This window comes from Hypanus sabinus (assembly GCF_030144855.1).
Source record: "Hypanus sabinus isolate sHypSab1 chromosome 24 unlocalized genomic scaffold, sHypSab1.hap1 SUPER_24_unloc_7, whole genome shotgun sequence".
Classification (NCBI taxonomy): Eukaryota; Metazoa; Chordata; class Chondrichthyes; order Myliobatiformes; family Dasyatidae; genus Hypanus; species Hypanus sabinus.
Genome location: NW_026778950.1, coordinates 253,495 through 272,500, shown reverse-complemented (window position 1 = coordinate 272,500; position 19,006 = coordinate 253,495). Strand labels below are relative to the sequence as shown.

The 19,006-nt window shown below is 47.5% G+C and overlaps 1 protein-coding gene across 5 annotated transcripts in view; it reads right to left on the bottom strand.

Annotated features, from left to right (window-relative positions):
- The window catches only part of epn1a (epsin 1a), a 104,301-nt gene extending 87,116 nt beyond the window's left edge, over positions 1–17,185 (bottom strand). For 2 of the 5 annotated variants that reach the window (XM_059957660.1, XM_059957659.1), the window contains exons 1-2: positions 17,059–17,184; positions 2,701–2,900 (exon numbers count right to left, since the gene is read on the bottom strand). The gene's annotated coding sequence lies outside the window, so the exon portion shown is untranslated. Of the gene's footprint in view, positions 1–2,700; positions 2,901–17,058 lie in introns of all 5 variants that reach the window. The other 3 variants (XM_059957656.1, XM_059957658.1, XM_059957657.1) reach the window with 3 other exon arrangements.
- Positions 17,186–19,006: the final 1,821 nt, after the last annotated feature.

The following is a 19,006-nucleotide window of genomic DNA, read 5'->3' as shown; positions in this document are numbered from 1 at the left end:
CAACCACTTCCTCTGGCAGCTCATTCCATAGGTGAACAACCCTCAGGGTGAAAGAATTGCTCCTCGGGTTCCTATTACATCTCTCTCCCTACCTTAAACCTGTGTCTTCTGGGTCTTGATTCCTCAGCCTTGGGGAAAGACTGTCACATTCACCCTATCTCCCTCGTGGTTTTATAACCTCTGTGAGGTCACCCCTCAAGTCTCCTACACTCCAAGGAATAAAGTCCCAACCTACACAAAATGTCACCATAACTCAGTCCCTCGTAAATCTCCTCTGCACCTTCCCAGCTCAATGGCATCTTTCCTACAGCAGGGCGACCAGACTGAACACAATATAACGTCACAACTCCTGTACTCAGTGCCCCGACTGAAGAAGGCCAGAGTGACAAACGTCTTCTTCACTGCCCTGTCTACCTGTGACTCCACTTTCTGGAAAACATGTCTCTATACCTCTGGGTCGCTCTGTTCTACAGCACTCCCCAGGGTCCCCGTCTACCTGTGACTCCACTCTCTGGAAACCATGTCTCTATACCTCTGGGTCGCTCTGTTCTACAGCACTCCCCAGGGTCCCCGTCTACCTGTGACTCCACTTTCTGGAAACCATGTCTCTATACCTCTGGGTCGCTCTGTTCTACAGCACTCCCCAGGGTCCCTGTCTACCTGTGACTCCACTCTCTGGAAACCATGTCTCTATACCTCTGGGTCGCTCTGTTCTACAGCACTCCCCAGGGTCCCCGTCTACCTGTGACTCCACTTTCTGGAAACCATGTCTCTATACCTCTGGGTCGCTCTGCTCTACAGCACTCCACAGGGTCCCTGCTGTTCGTCCTGAGGACCCTCTGAGTGAAGTATTTTCCCCTCATGTTCCCCTTGAACTTTTCACCTTTCATCTTTAACCTATGACCTCTAGTTATGGTCCCACCCAACTCTTGTGGAAAAAGCCTGCTTGCATTTACCCTGTCTCTACCCCTCATAATTATTTATTCCTCTATCAAATCTACCCTTCTCCTACACTCCAGGGATTAAGGTCCTAGTCTATTCAATCAAACCATCCCCTCTGCAAATACAATCCTCCATAGAGAGAGAGTTGTATACCAAGGTCCAGGGAGTTCATATCATGGATGACATCACCTGGTCCTTTAATATCACTTTGCACAGCAGCACCTCCACTATCTGAGGCAAGCAAGGCTCCGTCTTAATGGAGCACCAATGAGAGCATCCTGACAATTTGCACCTCCATCTGGTATGGGAGCAATCGAGCTTGAGTGGAAGACACTTCAAATGATTGTGAGAACAGCTGAGAGGATCATCGGGGTCTCCCTTCCATCCATCTGGGACATTTATCAGGAGTGCTGTGTACACAGGGCCCTCAGTATCATTAAGGATCCCACCCATCCATCCATCATCCTTTTTTGACTTTCTACCATCAGGCGGGAGAGTCCATAGCATAAAAACGAGGTCAGAATGAGAAACAGTTTCTTCCCCCAAGTCTTGAGGCTTCTGAACTTCCTGACGTATTGTGTTCGAAGTGCCACTAGTTAATCTGTTCCGTACCTTGCAATATTTAATATTAATGCACATTAGGGTATTATTTATATGTGATACATCTGTAGATTTTATCTTGCCTTCATAAGTCACCATGTGTTGTGTGCTTTACACCCTGGTTTGAAGAAATGTCTTGTTCCTCTATACATTAGAGAACATAGTTAAATAATAATGCACTTGATTTGACTTTTCTTATAACTCCAGAACCAGCAACATTCTTGTAAATTTTCTCTGTACTCGTTCAACCTTATTTACATCTTTCCTGTAGGTAGGTGACCCAAATGGCACACAATACTCCAAATGAGGCCTCACTCACTCCCCCTCCCCCAGCCTTATACAACGACAACATACAGTAACATCCCATCTCCTGTACTCAGTACTTTGATCTATGAAGGCCAAAGCTTTCTCTACAACCCTAGCAACCTGTGACGCCACTTTCAATGAATTATCGACCTGCATTCCCAGATCCCTTTGTTCTACCTCACTCCTCAGTGCCCGACCACTCACTGTGTAAGTCCTACCCTCACTGGTCCTACTGAAGTGCAAACCCTCACACTCGTCTGCACTGAATTCCATCTGCCAGTCTCCCAGCCGATCCAGATCCCTCTGCAAGCAATGACATCCTTCCTCACCCTCCACTACACCCACAATCTTGGTGTCATGCACAAATTTGCTGATCCATTGAACCACATTATCCCTATTGTTGATAGAGATGACAAACAACAACGGGCCCAGCACTGATCCCTGAGACGCATCGCTGGTCACTGGCCTCCAGTCAGCGGGCAACCCTCTCCTACCACTCTCTGGCTTCTCCCACAAAGCCAATTTCTAATCCAATACACTACCTCACCCGGAATGCCGAGAGACTGGACCGTCTTGACCAGCCTCCCATGCGGGACCTTGTCCAACACCTTACTGAAGTCCATGTAGGCGACATCCATGGACTTGCTGTCATCCACTTTCCTGGTAACTTTTTTGGAAAAAACTAAGATCCTTTATCACTCTGTGTCTAACCAAATACTTACAGATCTAGATTAGAATAACTTTCCCACAACTAATGTCAGTCTCACGCCCTATAATTTCCTGGTTTGGGTTTAGAGCCCTTCTTTAACAGTGGAATAACATTGTCTATCCTCCAGTCCTCTGGTACCTCACCTGTCGCTAAGGATGATTTAAATATCTCTGCTAGGGGTCTGGCAATTTCTGCACTTGCCTCCCACAGGGTTCAAGGGAACACACGATCAGGCCCTGGGGACTTTTGCCCCAGGACAGCAAAATCTCTTCCTCTGTAATCTGTATAGGGTCCATAAATTTGATGGCACTTTGTCTCACTTCATAGCATCTGTGTCCGTCTCCTGAGTAAACAGAGATGCAAAAAATTAATTTAATTTAATTTAAGCCTCTGTTGTGGCTCCACACATGGATCACCACTCTGATCTTCCACAGGACCAATTTTGCCCCTTTTGCTGTTAACTCATCTGTAGAATCCGTCAGGATATTCCTTCACCTTGTCTGCCTTCCTTTAGCCCTTATTTCTCTCTCTGCCATTTCTCATACTCCGTACGGACCTCATCTGTTCCCACCTGCTACGCACCAGTTTTCCCCTCACCTAACCAAGGCCTCAAAATCTGGTGAAAACTATGGTTCCCTACAATTGTTATTTTTACCTTTTATTCTGACAGGCACACACAAGCTTTATACTTTTTAAGGCCTCCCACCAACCAAGTACGTTTTTGCCATAGAATAGCCTGTCCCAATCCCACTGCCAGGTACCATCAAAACTGGCCTTTCTCCAATTTAGAATCTCAACCTGCGGACCAGAGCTATCTCTTTGCATATTTATTTGAAACTGATGGCATTGTGGTCACTGGATGCAAAGTGATCCCCTACACAAACTTCTGTCACCTGCTCTGCCTCATTCCCGAGTCACTGTTCCAGTATCACATGCTCTCTCGTTGGGACTTCTAAGTACTGATTAAGGAAACTTTCCTGAACACATTTGACAAACTCTATCCCATCTTGTCCTATTACAGTGCAGGATTCCCAGTCAATGTGTGGAAAGTTCAAATCACCTACTATAACAAGCTAATGTTTCTCGCAAAAGTCTCTGTTCCTCTAAATCCCTAGGACTGTTGTGTGGTCTGAAATATAGGCCTATTATCATGGTCATACCCTTATTTCTCAGTTCCACCCATAACACCTCACGAGACGATTTCTCCAGTTGGTCCCGACAGAGCACTACCGTGACATTTTCGCCGACTAGTAATGCTACTCCTCTAATCCCTCCCACTCTGTTGTGTCTAAAATAACGAAACCCTGGAACACTGAGCTGCCAGCCTTGCCCCTCCTGCAACCAAGTCTCACTAATGGCTACACCGTCATAACTCCAGGTGTTGGTCCATACCCTGAGCTCACCAGCCTTTCTGCGTTGAAATACAGGCAGTTCAGGACACGAGTTGCACCATCTCATCCTTTTCATTCCTGACTTTGTCTGAGATCTTATCCTCATCTGTCTCCACAACATCCCCAATAACAGTTCTAGCACTCTAGTTACATCACCCTGCAACTCTATTTTAAACCCCCAGGTAGTCCTGACAAAGAGTCTCGGCCCAAAACATCGACAGCGCTTCTCCCTATAGATGCTGCCTGGTCTGCTCTGGCCTGCGGCGTTCCACCAGCATTTTGTGTCTGTTGCTTGAATTTCCAGCATCTGCAGATTACCTCGTGTTTGCCTTAAACCTCCACTGTGCAGCATTAACAAACTTTCTTGTTAGGATATTAGTCCCCTCCAGTTCAGGTGCATGTCCTCCTTCCCTGGAACAGAATTCAATGAACCAAAAATCTTACGCACTCCCGCCAACACCAACTGTATAATCTTCCAAGTTCTGGGTTCACTAGCATATGGTATGGGTATCAGTCCTGAGATCACAACCCGTGCCTTTAGCTTAGCACCCAACTCCCTATGCAGAACTTTGTCCTTGTATTCTGCACCCTTCCCAGCTCAATGGCAGGGTGACAAGAACTGAACGCAATACTCCAAGTGCGGTCTCACCAACATCTTGTACAACGGCAACGTAACATCCCAACTCCTGTACTCAGTGCCCTGACTAATGAAGGGCAGTGTGACAAACAGCTTCTTCCTCATCCGGGTCTACTTGAAACTCCACTTTCTGGAAGCCATGTCCCTGGGTCCCTCTGTCCTACAACACTCCCCAAAGTCCCTGTCGACCTGTGACTCCACTTTCAAGGAAACATGTGCCTGGACTCACTTTGGAGCATCCGAGATGCTGAGAATGTTGCGGATAACAGATTCATTGAGTTGGTCACACCGCAGTTTAAGGATCTAAGGAAAGATGGGGAAAGGGTGACCAACAGGAAGAGTAGTAGCAAGAGGTAGTCCAGGAGTCTCCTGCGGTCATCTCCCTCCAAAACAGATGTACCGCTTTGGAGTCTGTTGGGGGAGATGGCTCATCAGGTGAAGGCAACAGCTGCCAGGATCATGGCACCGTGGGTGGCTCTGCTGCGCAAGAAGGCAAGCAAAAGAGTGGCAGAGCTGTTGTGGTAGGGGATTCCACGGTAAGGGGAATAGAGAGGAACTTCTGTAGCTGCAAACAGGACTCCCGTATGGTGTGTTGCCTCCCAGGTGTCTCGGAGAGGCTGCAGGGCATTCTGAAAGGGGAGGGTGAGCAGCCAGCTGTCGTGGTGCATGCAGGTACTAATAGAAACATAGACAACCTACAGCATGATATAAGCCCTCCGGCCTACAAAGTTGTGCCGAACACGACCCTGCCTTAGAAATTATAAGGCTTACCTATAACCCTCTATTTTACTAAGCTTCATGTACCTATCTTAAAAGCCTCTTAAAAGACCCTATCTTATCCGCCTCCAGCACCGTTGCTGACAGCCCATTCCACACACTCACCACTCTCTGAGTAAAAAACTTCTTACCCGACATCTCCTCTGTACCTACTCCCCAGCACCTTAAACTTGTGTCCTCTTGTGGCAACCATTTCAGCCCTGGGAAAAAGCCTCTCATCATCTTATACATCTTTCTCAGGTCACCTCTCATCCTCCTTCGCTCCAAGGAGAAAAGGCTGAGTTCATTCACCCTATTCTCATAAGCCATGCTCCCCAATCCAGGCAACATCCTTGTAAATCTCCTCTGCACCCTTTCTATGGTTTCCACATCCTTCCTGTAGTGAGGCGACCAGAACTGAGCACAGTACTCCAAGTGGGGTCTGACCAGGGTCCTATATAGCTGCAACATTACCTCTTGGCTCCTAAATTCAATTCCACGATTGATGAAGGCCAATACACCATACGCCTTTTCAACCACAGAGTCAACCTGCGCAGCTGCTTTGAGCGTCCTATGGACTCGGACCCCAAGATCCTTCTGATTCTCCACACTGCCAAGAATCTTACCATTAATACTGTATTCTGCCATCATGTTTGACCTACCAAAGTGAACCACATCACACTTATCTGGGTTGAACTCCATCTGCCACTTCTCAGCCCAGTTTTGCATCCTATCAATGTCCCACTGTAACCTCTGACAGCCCTCCACACTATCCACAACACCTCCAACCTTGGTGTCATCAGCAAACTTACTAACCCAACCCTCCACTTCCTCATCCAGGTTATTTATAGAAATCACAAAGAGTAAGGGTCCCAGAACAGATCCCTGAGGCCGACCACTGGTCACTGACCTCCATGCAGAATATGACCCGTCTACAACCACTCTTTGCTTTCTGTGGGCAAGCCAGTTCTGGATCCACAAAGCAATGTCCTCTTGAATCCCATGTCTCCCTACTTTCTCAATGAGCCTCCCATGGGGTACCTTATTAAATGCCTTGCTGAAATCCATATACACTACATCTTCATCAATGTGTTTTGTTACTTTCTCTAAGAATTCAATCAGGCTTGTAAGGCACAACCTGTCCTTTACAAAGCCATTCTGACTACTCCAAATCATTTTATGCCTCTCCAAATGTTCATAAATCCTGCCTCTCAGGATCTTCTCCATCAACTTACCAACCACTGAGGTGAGACTCACTGGCCTATAATTTCCTGGGCTATCTCTACTCCCTTTCTTGAACAATGGAATAACATCCGCAACCCTCCAATCCTCCGGAACCTCTCCCGTCTCCATTGATGATACAAATATCATCGCCAGAGGCTCAACAATCTCCTCCCTCACCTCCCACAGTAGCCTGGGGTACATTTTGTCTGGTCCTGGAGACTTACCCAACTTGATGTTTTCCAAAAACTCCAGCACATCCTCTTTAATATCTACATGCTCAAGCTTTTCAGTCTGCTGCAAGTCAGCACTACAATCACCAAGATCCTTTTCCATAGTGAATACTGAAGTAAAGTATTCATTAAGTACCTCTGCTATTTCCTCTGGTTCCATACACACTGTTACACTTTATAGGTCCTATTCTTTCATGTCCTCATTTATCCTCTTGTAGAATGCCTTAGGGTTTTCCTTAATCCTGCCTGTCAAGGCCCTCTCATGGCCCCTTCTGTCTTTCCTAATTTCCTTCTTAAGCTCCCTCCTATTAGCCTTATAATCTTCTAGATCTCTAACATTACCTAGCTCTCTCAACCTTTTGTAAGCTTTTCTTTTCTTCTTGACTAGATTAATTACAGCCTTTGTACACCACTGTTCCTGTACCCTACCACAGCTACCCTGTCTCATTGGAACGTACCTATACAGAACTCCACACAAATATCTCCAGAACATTTGCCACATTTCTTCCATACTTTTCCCTGAGAACATCTATTTCCAATTTAAGCCTCCAATTTCCTGCCTGATAAGACTCATAATTCCCCTTACTCCAATTAAACACTTTTCTAACTTGTCTGTTCCTATCTCTCTCCAATGTTATGGTAAAGGAGATAGAATTATGATCACTATCTCCAAAATGCTCTCCCACTGAGAGATCTGACTCCTGACCAGGTTCATTTCCCAATACCAAATCAAGTATAGCCTCTCCTTTTGTAGGCTTATCTACATACTGTGTCAAGAAACCTTCCTGAACACACCTACCAAACTCCACCCCATCCTAAACCCCTTGCTCTAGGGAGATGCCAATCGATATTTGGGAAATTAAAATCTCCCATCATGACAAATCTGTTATTATTACACCTTTCCAGGATCCGTTTCCCTATCTGCTCCTCGTTATCCCTGTTACTATTGGCCAGCCCATAAAAAACACCCAGTAGAGTTACTGACCCCTTCCTGTTCCTAATCTCCACCCACAGAGACTCTGTAGACAATCCCTCCATTGTGTCCACCTTTCCTGCAGCCGTGACACTATATCTGATCAACGGTGCCATGCCCCACCTCTTTTGATATAGGGAGAAAGCAGGATGAGGTCCTACAAGCTGAATTTAGGGAGCTAGGAGATAAATTAAAGAGTAGGTAATCTCAGGATTATTACTGGTGCCATGTGCCAGCGAGAGTTGGAATAGCAAGATAGCTATGTGGCTTGAGTAGTGGTGCAGGAGGGAGGGTTTCAGATTCTTGGGGCATTGGAACTGCTTCTGGGGGAGGAGGGACCAGTACCATCCGGACAGTCTACATCTGGGCAGGGCCGGAATCAATGTCCTAGGGAGATTGTTTGCTAGTGCTGTTGGGGAGGTTTTAAACTAATATGGCAGGGGGATGGGAACCCACACAGAAAAGAAGAGGGAGGCGATGCAGAGACCAAAGCTAGAGTTAGTGAAGGAAAATGTAAGAGTTTATAAAAGTAAAAAGCAAAAATCGCATAGGTCACTAGATTCTAAAAGGACAATGAGTATAAGGGCACTTTATCTAAATGCCCGTAGTATTAGAAACGAGGTTAGTGAACTTGTGGCACAGATCAATACCAAGGCTTATGATTCAGTGGCCATTACAGAAATCTGGTTGCAAGGTGGAGATGATGTGGAATTAAATATCCAAGGGGATCAGGTAATACGGAAAGGTAGGCAGGAAGGCAAAGGCACTCTTGATTAAGGATGAGATCAGGGCAATTGTGAGAGATGATATAAGATCTATGGAGCAGAATGTTGAGTGCATCTGGGTAGAGATTAAGAATACTGCAGTGATGGGGAAAAAAAAATCACTGGTGGGAGTTGTCTATGGGCCACCTAATAAAAATACTGCAGTGGCAGAGGCGATAAACCAAGAAATAATTGAGGCTTGTAAGAACAGAACAGCAGTTGTCATGGATTGGGTGAATCGGGTTGGTCAAGGAAGTCTTGAGGAGGGCTTCATAGAATGTATCCGTGATGGCTTTCTTGAGGTGAACCTACAAGGGAAAATGATATCTTGGATCTAGTCCTACAGATAAATGATACAGATAAAATTAACAATCTCATAGTCAGGGATCCTCTTAGAAAGAGTGATCATAGTATGATTGAATTTTGCATTCAGATGGAGGATGAAATAGTTAGATCTAAAACTAGTGTATTATGCTTGAACAAGGGAGACTACAACGGGATGAGGGAGGATTGGGAGCACAGGCTACTTGGCAGGACAGTTGAGGAACAGTGGAATACTTTCAGAGATTTTTCACAGTGCTCAACAAAAGTATATTCCAGTCAAAAGTAAGGTCAGGAAGTGCGGGGAGATCCAGCCTTGGATAACTAAGGAAATAAAAGACAGTGTCAAATGAAAAGCTCATGTGTACAAAGTCGCAAAGAGTAGTGGGAGACTAGAGGTTTGGGAAAACTTTAAAAAGCAACAGAGAACAACAAGAAATAAGGAAAGGTAAGATAGAGTATGAAAGTAAATTACCACAATACAAAAACAGATAGCAAAAGTTTTTATGAATACTGTATATAAAGCAGAAGAGGGTGGCTAAAGTCAACGTAGGTCCCTTGGAAGACGAGAAGGGGAAATTAATATTGGGTGATATGGAAATGGCTGAGGCATTGAACGGCTATTTTGTGTCAGTCTTCACGGTATTATGGACGAAATGGGAGGTGAGGACATCGATAAAATCACTGTCACTAAAGAGATAGTGACGAGCAAACTAGAGGGCCTGAAGGTAGAGAAGTCCCCTGGTCCTGATGGGATGCATCCCAGGGTGCTGAGGGAATTGGCGGAGGTTATAGTAGATGCGTTGGTAATCATTTACCAAAATTCTCTACACTCTGGGCAGGTCCTGGCGGATTACAGGACAGCAAATGTCACGCCACTTTTTAAAAAAGGATGTAGGCAACAGACGGGCAACTATAAGCCAGTTAGCTTAACATCTGTAGTCGGGAAAATGCTTGAAGCTGTCATTAAGGAAGAAATAGCAAAACATTTAGAAACTAGTGGTTCCATTAGACAGACACAGCATAGATTTTGAAAAGGGCAGGTCCTGTTTGACAAACTTACTGGAGTTCTTTGAGGACATAATGAGTGCAGTGGATAGAGGGAACAGGTGGATGTTGTATACTTGAATTTCCAGAAGGCATTTGATAAGGTGCCGCACAAGAGACTTATTTGCATGGAGTTGGAAGAAGTGTATTGACGTGGATAGTGGATTGGTTAACCAATAGAAGGCAGAGAGTTGGTATAAGTGGGTGTTTCTCCAGTTGGCAGTCTGTGGTGAGTGGGGTGCCGCAGGGGTCAGTGCTGGGCTCGCAGATGTTTACCATTTACATTGATGATTTGGAAGAGAGTCTGAGTGTAGCATAGCAAAATTTAGTGCTGATGACACTAAACTGAGTGGAAAAGCAAATTGTACAGAGGATGTGGAGAGTCTGCAGAGGGATATAGATAGGATAAGTGAGTGGGCCAAGGTCTGGCAGATGGAAAACAACACTGGTAAATGCGAGATCATCCACTTTGGAAGGAATAACAGAAGAGCAGATTATTATTTAAACGGTGAAAGATTGCAGCATGCTGTTGTGCAGAGGGACTTGGGACTTGTGCATGAATCACAAAAAGATGGCTTGCAGGTGCAACAGGTTATTAAGAAGGCAAATGGAACGTGCTAGAGGGATTGAACTGAAGAGCAGGGAGGTTGTGTTGCAACTATACAGGGTACTGGTGAGGCCGCACCTGGAGTACTGTGTGCAGTTCCGGTCTCCATACTTGAGGAAGGATATACTGGCTTTGGAGGTGGTGCAGAGGAGGCTCACCGGGTTGATTCCAGGGATGAGGGGGTTAACTTACGAGGAGAGATTGAGTCACCTGGGACTGTACTCTCTGGAATTCAGAAGAATGAGAGCGGATCTTATAGAAACATACAAAATTTTGAAAGGGATAGATAAAATAGTAGGAAAGTTGTTTCCATTGGTAGGTGAGACATTGCCTCAAGATTCAGGGGAGAAGATTTAGGACGGAGATGAGGAGAAACTGTTTTTCCCAGAGAGTGGTGAATCTGTGGAATTCTCTGCCCAGGGAAGCAGTTAATACTTTCACTAAATATATTTAAGATACAGTTAGATAGATTTTTACATAGTAAGGGTTATGGGGAAAAGGCAGGTAGATGGAGCTGAGTTTACAGACAGATCTTATTGAATGGCGGGGCAGGCTCGATGAGCCGGATGACCAACTCCTGCTCCTATTTCTATGTTCTTTTGGACCACTGGATCCTTCTGTTCTCCAAAGTCCTTGTCTATTTTAGACTCTACTGTCATGGAACCATGTGCCTGGACCCCGTACTGCTGTTCTACAACACTCCCCAGGGGGAGCTCACTGTGCAAGTCCATAACCCACTAGAGAATTTGAAAAAATACCATGTTTATTAAATAGCAAATGTAAAAAATTTCTACCTTGTGATCTAGATAATGTGGTCTGCTCGTGATAAGACTTAGGGAGCAGAATAGGTCATTCAGCACTTTGAGTCTGCTCTGCCATTCCATCATGGTCGATGCATTATGCCTCTCACCCCAGCCCCCTCCTTTCTCCCTGTAACCTTTGATGCCCTGACTACTCAAGAACTTTGGCTTTAAATATACCCAATGCACTGGCCTCCACAGCCACCTGTGGCAAGAATTAGGCAGATTCAGCACCCGCTGACCACACACCGATCTCAATTAAACTGTATTTGCTGTTCCTCTGCCACTTCCCCATGTGATCAAGATCCCTCTGTAAATTTTGATAAAGATCTTCACTGTCAACAGTACTGCATTTGAGTGTTGTCCGTGAACCAGGTCACTGGCCAGGATCAGTATGTGAGCCATTTCCTCCCTGGGAAACGGACCTGTCAGGAATACAATATAACCATGAAATCACTGCTGGGGTCAGAGGGGCTTGTGGTTTAACTTGCAGGTTGAGTCTGTGGTGGGGAAGGCAAATGTGATGTAAGCATTCCACTCAAGAGGACTAGAATACAAAAGCATGGACTTTGTAAAGTCAGACCACACTTGGGAGTATTGTGGACAGTTTTGGGCCCCTTATTGAAGAAAGGATGTGCTTGGAAAGGGCTCAGAGAAGGCTCACGAGAATAATCTGGGAATGAAAGGCTTGTCGTATAAGCAGCGACTGATGGCTCCGGACCAGCACTCACTGGAATTTAGAAGAGTGGGGGGGGGGGTCCTCATTAAAACTAACAAATTTTGAAAGACCTGGATAGAGTGGATGTGGAGAGGATGTTTCCTGTAGTGGGGGAGTCTAGGACCAGAGGACGCAGATAGAGTGGGTGTGGAGAGGATGTTTCCTATAGTGGGGGAGTCTAGGACCAGAGGACGCAGATAGAGTGGGTGTGGGGAGGATGTTTCCTATCGTGGGGGAGTCTAGGACCAGAGGACACAGATAGAGTGGATGTGGAGAGGATGTTTCTTATAGTGGGAGAGTCTAGGACCAGAGGTCACAGATAGAGTGGATGTGGAGAGGATGTTTCCTATAGTGGGGGAGTCTAGGACCAGAGGTCACTGATAGAGTGGATGTGGAGAGGATGATTCCTATAGTGGGGGAGTCTAGGACCAGAGGTCACTGATAGAGTGGATGTGGAGAGGATGTTTCCTGTAGTGGGGGAGTCTAGGACCGGAGGACACAGATAGAGTGGATGTGGAGAGGATGTTTTCTGTAGTGGGGGAGTCTAGGACCAGAGGTCACAGATAGAGTGGATGTGGAGAGGATGTTTCCTATAGTGGGGGAGTCTAGGACCACAGATAGAGTGGATGTGGAGAGGATGTTTCCTATAGTGGGGGAGTCTAGGACCAGAGGACACAGATAGAGTGGATGTGGAGAGGATGTTTCCTATAGTGAGGGAGTCTAGGACCAGAGGACACAGATAGAGTGGATGTGGAGAGGATGTTTCCTATAGTGGGGGAGTCTAGGACCAGAGGACACAGATAGAGTGGATGTGGAGAGGATGTTTCCTGTAGTGGGGGAGTCTAGGACCAGAGGACACAGACAGAATGGATGTGGAGAGGATGTTTCCTGTAGTGGGGGAGTCTAGGTCCAGAGGACACAGACAGAGTGGATGTGGAGAGGATGTTTCCCATAGTGGGGGAGTCTAGGACCAGAGGACACAGCCTCAGATGAACATTCGTTTAGAACAGAGATGAGTAGGAATTTCTTTAGCCAGAAGGTGGCAAATCTGTGGAATTAATTGCCACTAATGGCTGTGGGAGGCAAAGTATTTGGGTATATTTCACGTGGAGGTTGATTTATCAGGGCGTTGGAGGTTATGGAGAGAAGGCAGGAGAATGGAGTTGAGAGGGATAATAAATCAGCCATGGAGAGGAGTCAATGGATGGGCCGAAGGGAGTAATTCTGTTCCTATGTACTCTGGTCTAATGACTGTCACATGCAGAGAGAGGAAGTGAAACACTCTTGCTTGCCATCCACACAAACCCTTCAGCAAAACATTGAGGGTCGACACACAGAACAGAATGCAAAATATACCGCTGGGGTTACAGAGAAACTGGAGTGCAGGTGAACAAAGTGCAAAAACCATGAGATAGATCATGAACACGAGGAAATCTGCAGACGCTGGAAATTCAGGCAACACACACAAAATGCTGGTGGAACGCAGCAGGCCAGGCAGCATCAATAGGGAGAAGCACTGTCGACGTTTCGGGCCGAGACCCTTTGTCAGGTTTATTTTTTAGTGTATGACAGGTTCATTCATGGCAACAGTGGGGTAGAAGCTGTCTTATCGTACTGGGGGACCGTTCAATAGTCTGATAACAGCGGGGTAGAAGCTGTCTTATCGTACTGGGGGACCATTCAATAGTCTGATAACAGCGGGGTAGAAGCTGTCTTATCGTACTGGGGGACCATTCAATAGTCCGATAACAGCGGGGTAGAAGCTGTCTTATCGTACTGGGGGACCGTTCAATAGTCTGATAACAGCGGGGTAGAAGCTGTCTTATCGTACTGGGGAACCGTTCAATAGTCTGATAACACCGGGGTAGAAGCTGTCTTATCGTACTGTGGGACCGTTCAATAGTCTGATAACAGCGGGGTAGAAGCTGTCTTATCGTACTGCGGGACCGTTTAATAGTCTGATAACAGCGGGGTAGAAGCTGTCTTATCGTATTGGGGGACCGTTCAATAGTCTGATAACAGCGGGGTAGAAGCTGTCTTATCGTACTGGGGGGCCGTTCAATAGTCTGATAACAGCGGGGTAGAAGCTGTCTTATCGTATTGGGGGACCATTCAATAGTCTGATAACAGCGGGGTAGAAGCTGTCTTATCGTACTGGGGGGCCGTTCAATAGTCTGATAACAGCGGTGTAGAAGCTGTCTTATCGTACTGGGGGGCCGTTCAATAGTCTGATAACAGCGGGGTAGAAGCTGTCTTATCGTACTGGGGGGCCGTTCAATAGTCTGATAACAGCGGGGTAGAAGCTGTCTTATCATATTGGGGGACCATTCAATAGTCTGATAACAGCGGGGTAGAAGCTGTCTTATCGTACTGGGGGGCCGTTCAATAGTCTGATAACAGCGGGGTAGAAGCTGTCTTATCGTACTGGGGGGCCGTTCAATAGTCTGATAACAGCGGTGTAGAAGCTGTCTTATCGTACTGGGGGACCGTTCAATAGTCTGATAACAGCGGTGTAGAAGCTGTCTTATCGTACTGGTGGGACCGTTCAATAGTCTGATAACAGCGGGGTAGAAGCTGTCCTCGAGCCTGGTGGGACGTGCTTTCAGGCTTTTGTATCTTCTGCCCGGGGGGGGGGGGGGTGGAGGTTAGAGAGAATGTCCGGTGCGGGTGGGGTATTTGATCACGCTGGCTGTTTTACTGAGACAGTGGGAAGTGTGGACAGAGTCCATGGAGGGGAGACTGGTTTCCGTGCTGTGCTGAGCTGTGTGTCCACAACTCTCTGCGGTTTCCTGCGGTCCCGGGCGGAGCAGTTGCCGTTCCGAGCTGTGATGATCCGGATCAGATGCTTTCTGTGGGGCATCTGTGAAAGTCGATGGGGACGTGCTGAATTTGTTTCGCCTCCTGAGGAAGTGGGGAGTGCTCCCTCTTTTGTGAGATTCTCAAAATTGTGGGGGGGGGGGGGAAGAGAGGAGAGAACAGCTTCTTTCCCTCTATCATCACATTTCTGAATGGATAATGAACCACCTCAGTATAGTTTATTATGTAATGAACTGTACTGTTATCACAAAACAACCCATTGCATGACATATGCTAGTGATATCAAACCAGATACTGATTATTTAACAAGAGAATGCTGGTGCATACTCTCTCTCTCTTTCTGTGGGAGGAGATTCAATCCTTAGTGCAAATTTCCCTGATCAGCCCCTTCCTTCCAGTTTCAGCTTCTCCAACTCTATGGCCTCCCCCCACCTTCCATCAGTGTCTCCCATCCCTACCCTGTCCACTTCTCATCCTGTCGTTCCCACCACCTCCCAACTTCCCTTCACACTCACTCTCTATCCCTCACTCTCATCTTCTCTCCCTCCCCTCCTTGATCTCACCTCACTATCACCACCCTGTCTGAGAAAGCACAGCCTCCACTTCCTGAGGAGATTGGGGCACCACAGGAGCACAAGCGGCTGCATCTCCATCTGCTCTGGGAGCAGCCGAGCATCGGACCGGAAGCACCTACAAAGGACCGTGAGAATGGTGAGAGGATCACAGAGATCTCCCTACCATCCATCAGGGACATTTATCAGCAGCGCTGTGTATACACGGCCCTCAGTGTCATTAAGGATCCCACCCATCCATCCAGCATACTCTTTGACTTTCTACCATCAGGCAGGAGACTCTGAGGCATAAAGACAACAATGGACAGGTTCTTCCCTCAGGCCACCAAACTACTGAACTCCCTGCGGCACTGCATTCAAAGTGACACTAGATGATTTATCCTGCACCCTACAATATTTCATTTATACACTTACTTTGATTATCTATGAGTAATTCATTTGTAGAATTAATTACTTTCCTCAGTTCGTGCGTTATGTGCAACGCTGTGCTTCCCTCTCTACCGCTTTCTCACTCAAATCCACGCACGCGTCATCCATCTCTCCCGCCCACACTCCCCTCTCGTCCTCACCTCCAATGCAGTTTACTTGAGCTGTGTTCCTGTGTGCTTGAATGCTAATCAATCCTGAACCTAACACCTTCTCACACCCTCACCCAGCTCTCTGCGATCACCATCCACTTCACTCAGCTCCCCTCCGGCCCCTCACCACACTCCCCTCTCGTCCTCACCTCCAATGCAGTTTACTTGAGCTGTGTTCCTGTGTGCTTGAATGCTAATCAATCCTGAACCTAACACCTTCTCACACCCTCACCCAGCTCCCCTCCGGCCCCTCACCACACTCCCCTCTCGTCCTCACCTCCAATGCAGTTTACTTGAGCTGTGTTCCTGTGTGCTTGAATGCTAATCAATCCTGAACGTAACACCTTCTCACACCCTCACCCAGCTCCCCTCCGGCCCCTCACCACACTCCCCTCTCGTCCTCACCTCCAATGCAGTTTACTTGAGCTGTGTTCCTGTGTGCTTGAATGCTAATCAATCCTGAACCTAACACCTTCTCACACCCTCACCCAGCTCCCCTCCGGCCCCTCACCTCACTCCCCTCTCGTCCTCACCTCCAATGCAGTTTACTTGAGCTGTGTTCCTGTGTGCTTGAATGCTAATCAATCCTGAACCTAACACCTTCTCACACCCTCACCCAGCTCCCCTCCGGCCCCTCACCTCACTCCCCTCTCGTCCTCACCTCCAATGCAGTTTACTTGAGCTGTGTTCCTGTGTGCTTGAATGCTAATCAATCCTGAACCTAACACCTTCTCACACCCTCACCCAGCTCCCCTCCGGCCCCTCACCTCACTCATCCTCGGCACTGTAACACACAAACACTACATCTCCCCCTCATCACCTCCGGCAACCGAACTCAACCCTCCTTCCCCCACCCCTCTGGCACCTTCACCCTCACTCCCACACACGTCACCTCTGACATCCTCCATTACCCTCCTACATACCCTCCCTATGAGATCTTCACACGAAACTCCCTCCTCCCTCATTACCACACCCTACACCACCCTCATTCAGTGTCCTCCTCTCCTAACCTCCCCTCCTCACTCACTCCACTACCCCGCTCACCACCTCCAGTAACTTCACTCACCCAATCCCTCCGGTCCCTCCGCCGATTTTCTCCCTCCGCCGCGATAAAATGGCGACGCTTCCGCTTCCGCTTATTAATATTCGTTCCCGGAGCAGCGGGGAGGGGCTTCTTTGAGGTCAGCGTGAACCGGGGCGGCGGCGACGGAGCCGATCGGTGACGTAAGGGAGAGGCGGAGCCGCGACTTTGATTGACAAACTGCAGGGATGGGGAGGGGAATGATTGACAGCTGGCTGGGTGGAGCTTAATTAACAGCTGGGGAGGAGTTTTAATGACAGCTGGGGTGGGGAATGATTGACAGCTGGGGTGGGGAATGATTGACAGCTGGGTGAGGGGAATGATTGACAGCTGGGGTGGGGAATGATTGACAGCTGGGGTGGGGAATGATTGACAACTGGGGTGGGGAATGATTGACAGCTGGGGAGGGGAATGATTGACAGCTGGCTGGGTGGAGTTTAATTAACAGTTGGGGAGGAGTTTTATTGACAGCTGGGGTGGGGAATGATTGACAGCTGGCTGGGTGGAGTTTAATTAACAGCTGGGGAGGAGTTTTATTGACAGCTGGGTGAGGGGAATGATTGACAGCTGGGGTGGGGAGTGATTGACAAATGGGGTGGGGAATGATTGACAGCTGGGTGAGGGGAATGATTGACAGCTGGGGTGGGGAATGATTGACAGCTGGGGAGGGGAATGATTGACAGCTGGCTGGGTGGAGTTTAATAAACAGCTGGGGAGGAGTTTTATTGACAGCTGGGTGAGGGGAATGATTGACAGCTGGGTGTGGAGTGATTGACAAATGGGGTGGGGAATGATTGACAGCTGGGTGAGGGGAATGATTGACAGCTGGGGTGGGGAATGATTGACAACTGGGGTGGGGAATGATTGACAGCTGGCTGGGTGGAGTTTAATAAACAGCTGGGGAGGAGTTTTATTGACAGCTGGGTGAGGGGAATGATTGATAGCTGGGTGAGGGGAATGATTGACAGCTGGGGTGGGGAATGATTGACAGCTGGGAATGATTGACAGCTGGCTGGGTGGAGTTTAATTAACAGCTGGGGAGGAGTTTTATTGACAGCTGGGTGAGGGGAATGATTGACAGCTGGGGTGGGGAATGATTGACAGCTGGCTGGGTGGAGTTTAATAAACAGCTGGGGAGGAATTTTATTGACAGCTGGGGTGGGGAATGATTGACAGCTGGCTGGGTGGAGTTTAATAAACAGCTGGGGAGGAATTTTATTGACAACTGGGGTGGGGAGTGATTGACAGCTGGCTGGGTGGAGTTTAATAAACAGCTGGGGAGGAATTTTATTGACAGCTGGGGTGGGGAATGATTGACAGCTGGCTGGGTGGAGTTTAATAAACAGCTGGGGAGGAATTTTATTGACAGCTGGGGTGGGGAGTGATTGACAGCTGGCTGGGTGGAGTTTAATAAACAGCTGGGGAGGAATTTTATTGACAACTGGGGTGGGGAATGATTGACAGCTGGCTAGGTGGAGTTTAATAAACAGCTGGGGAGGAGTTTTATTGACAGCTGGGTGAGGGGAATGATTGACAACTGGGGTGGGGAGTGATTGACAGCTGGGGAGGAGTTTTATTGACAGCTAAGGCAGGGGAATGATTGGCAATTGGGGTGGGAATTCACTGACAGCTAGGAGAGGGGCATTGATCAGGTTGGGGATTGATTGACAGCTAGTGGAGGAGTTTGATTGCGAGGGAGATTGGAAAATGTGTGTCTGTTGTATTGATTTAGGGACATGTCAGTAGGCAGACAATTAAACAATACCAGAAAACGTTGGTATTGTTTTACATTTGCTCCTTCACAACTGCATTGACAATACTTTCTCAAAGTCATGTCCAGGGCAATACCGTCAGGGGGAATTACATCTGTCTCTCAGATCGGGTTATCATAAGACCATAAGAATTAAGCCATTCAGCCTATCGAGTCTGCTCC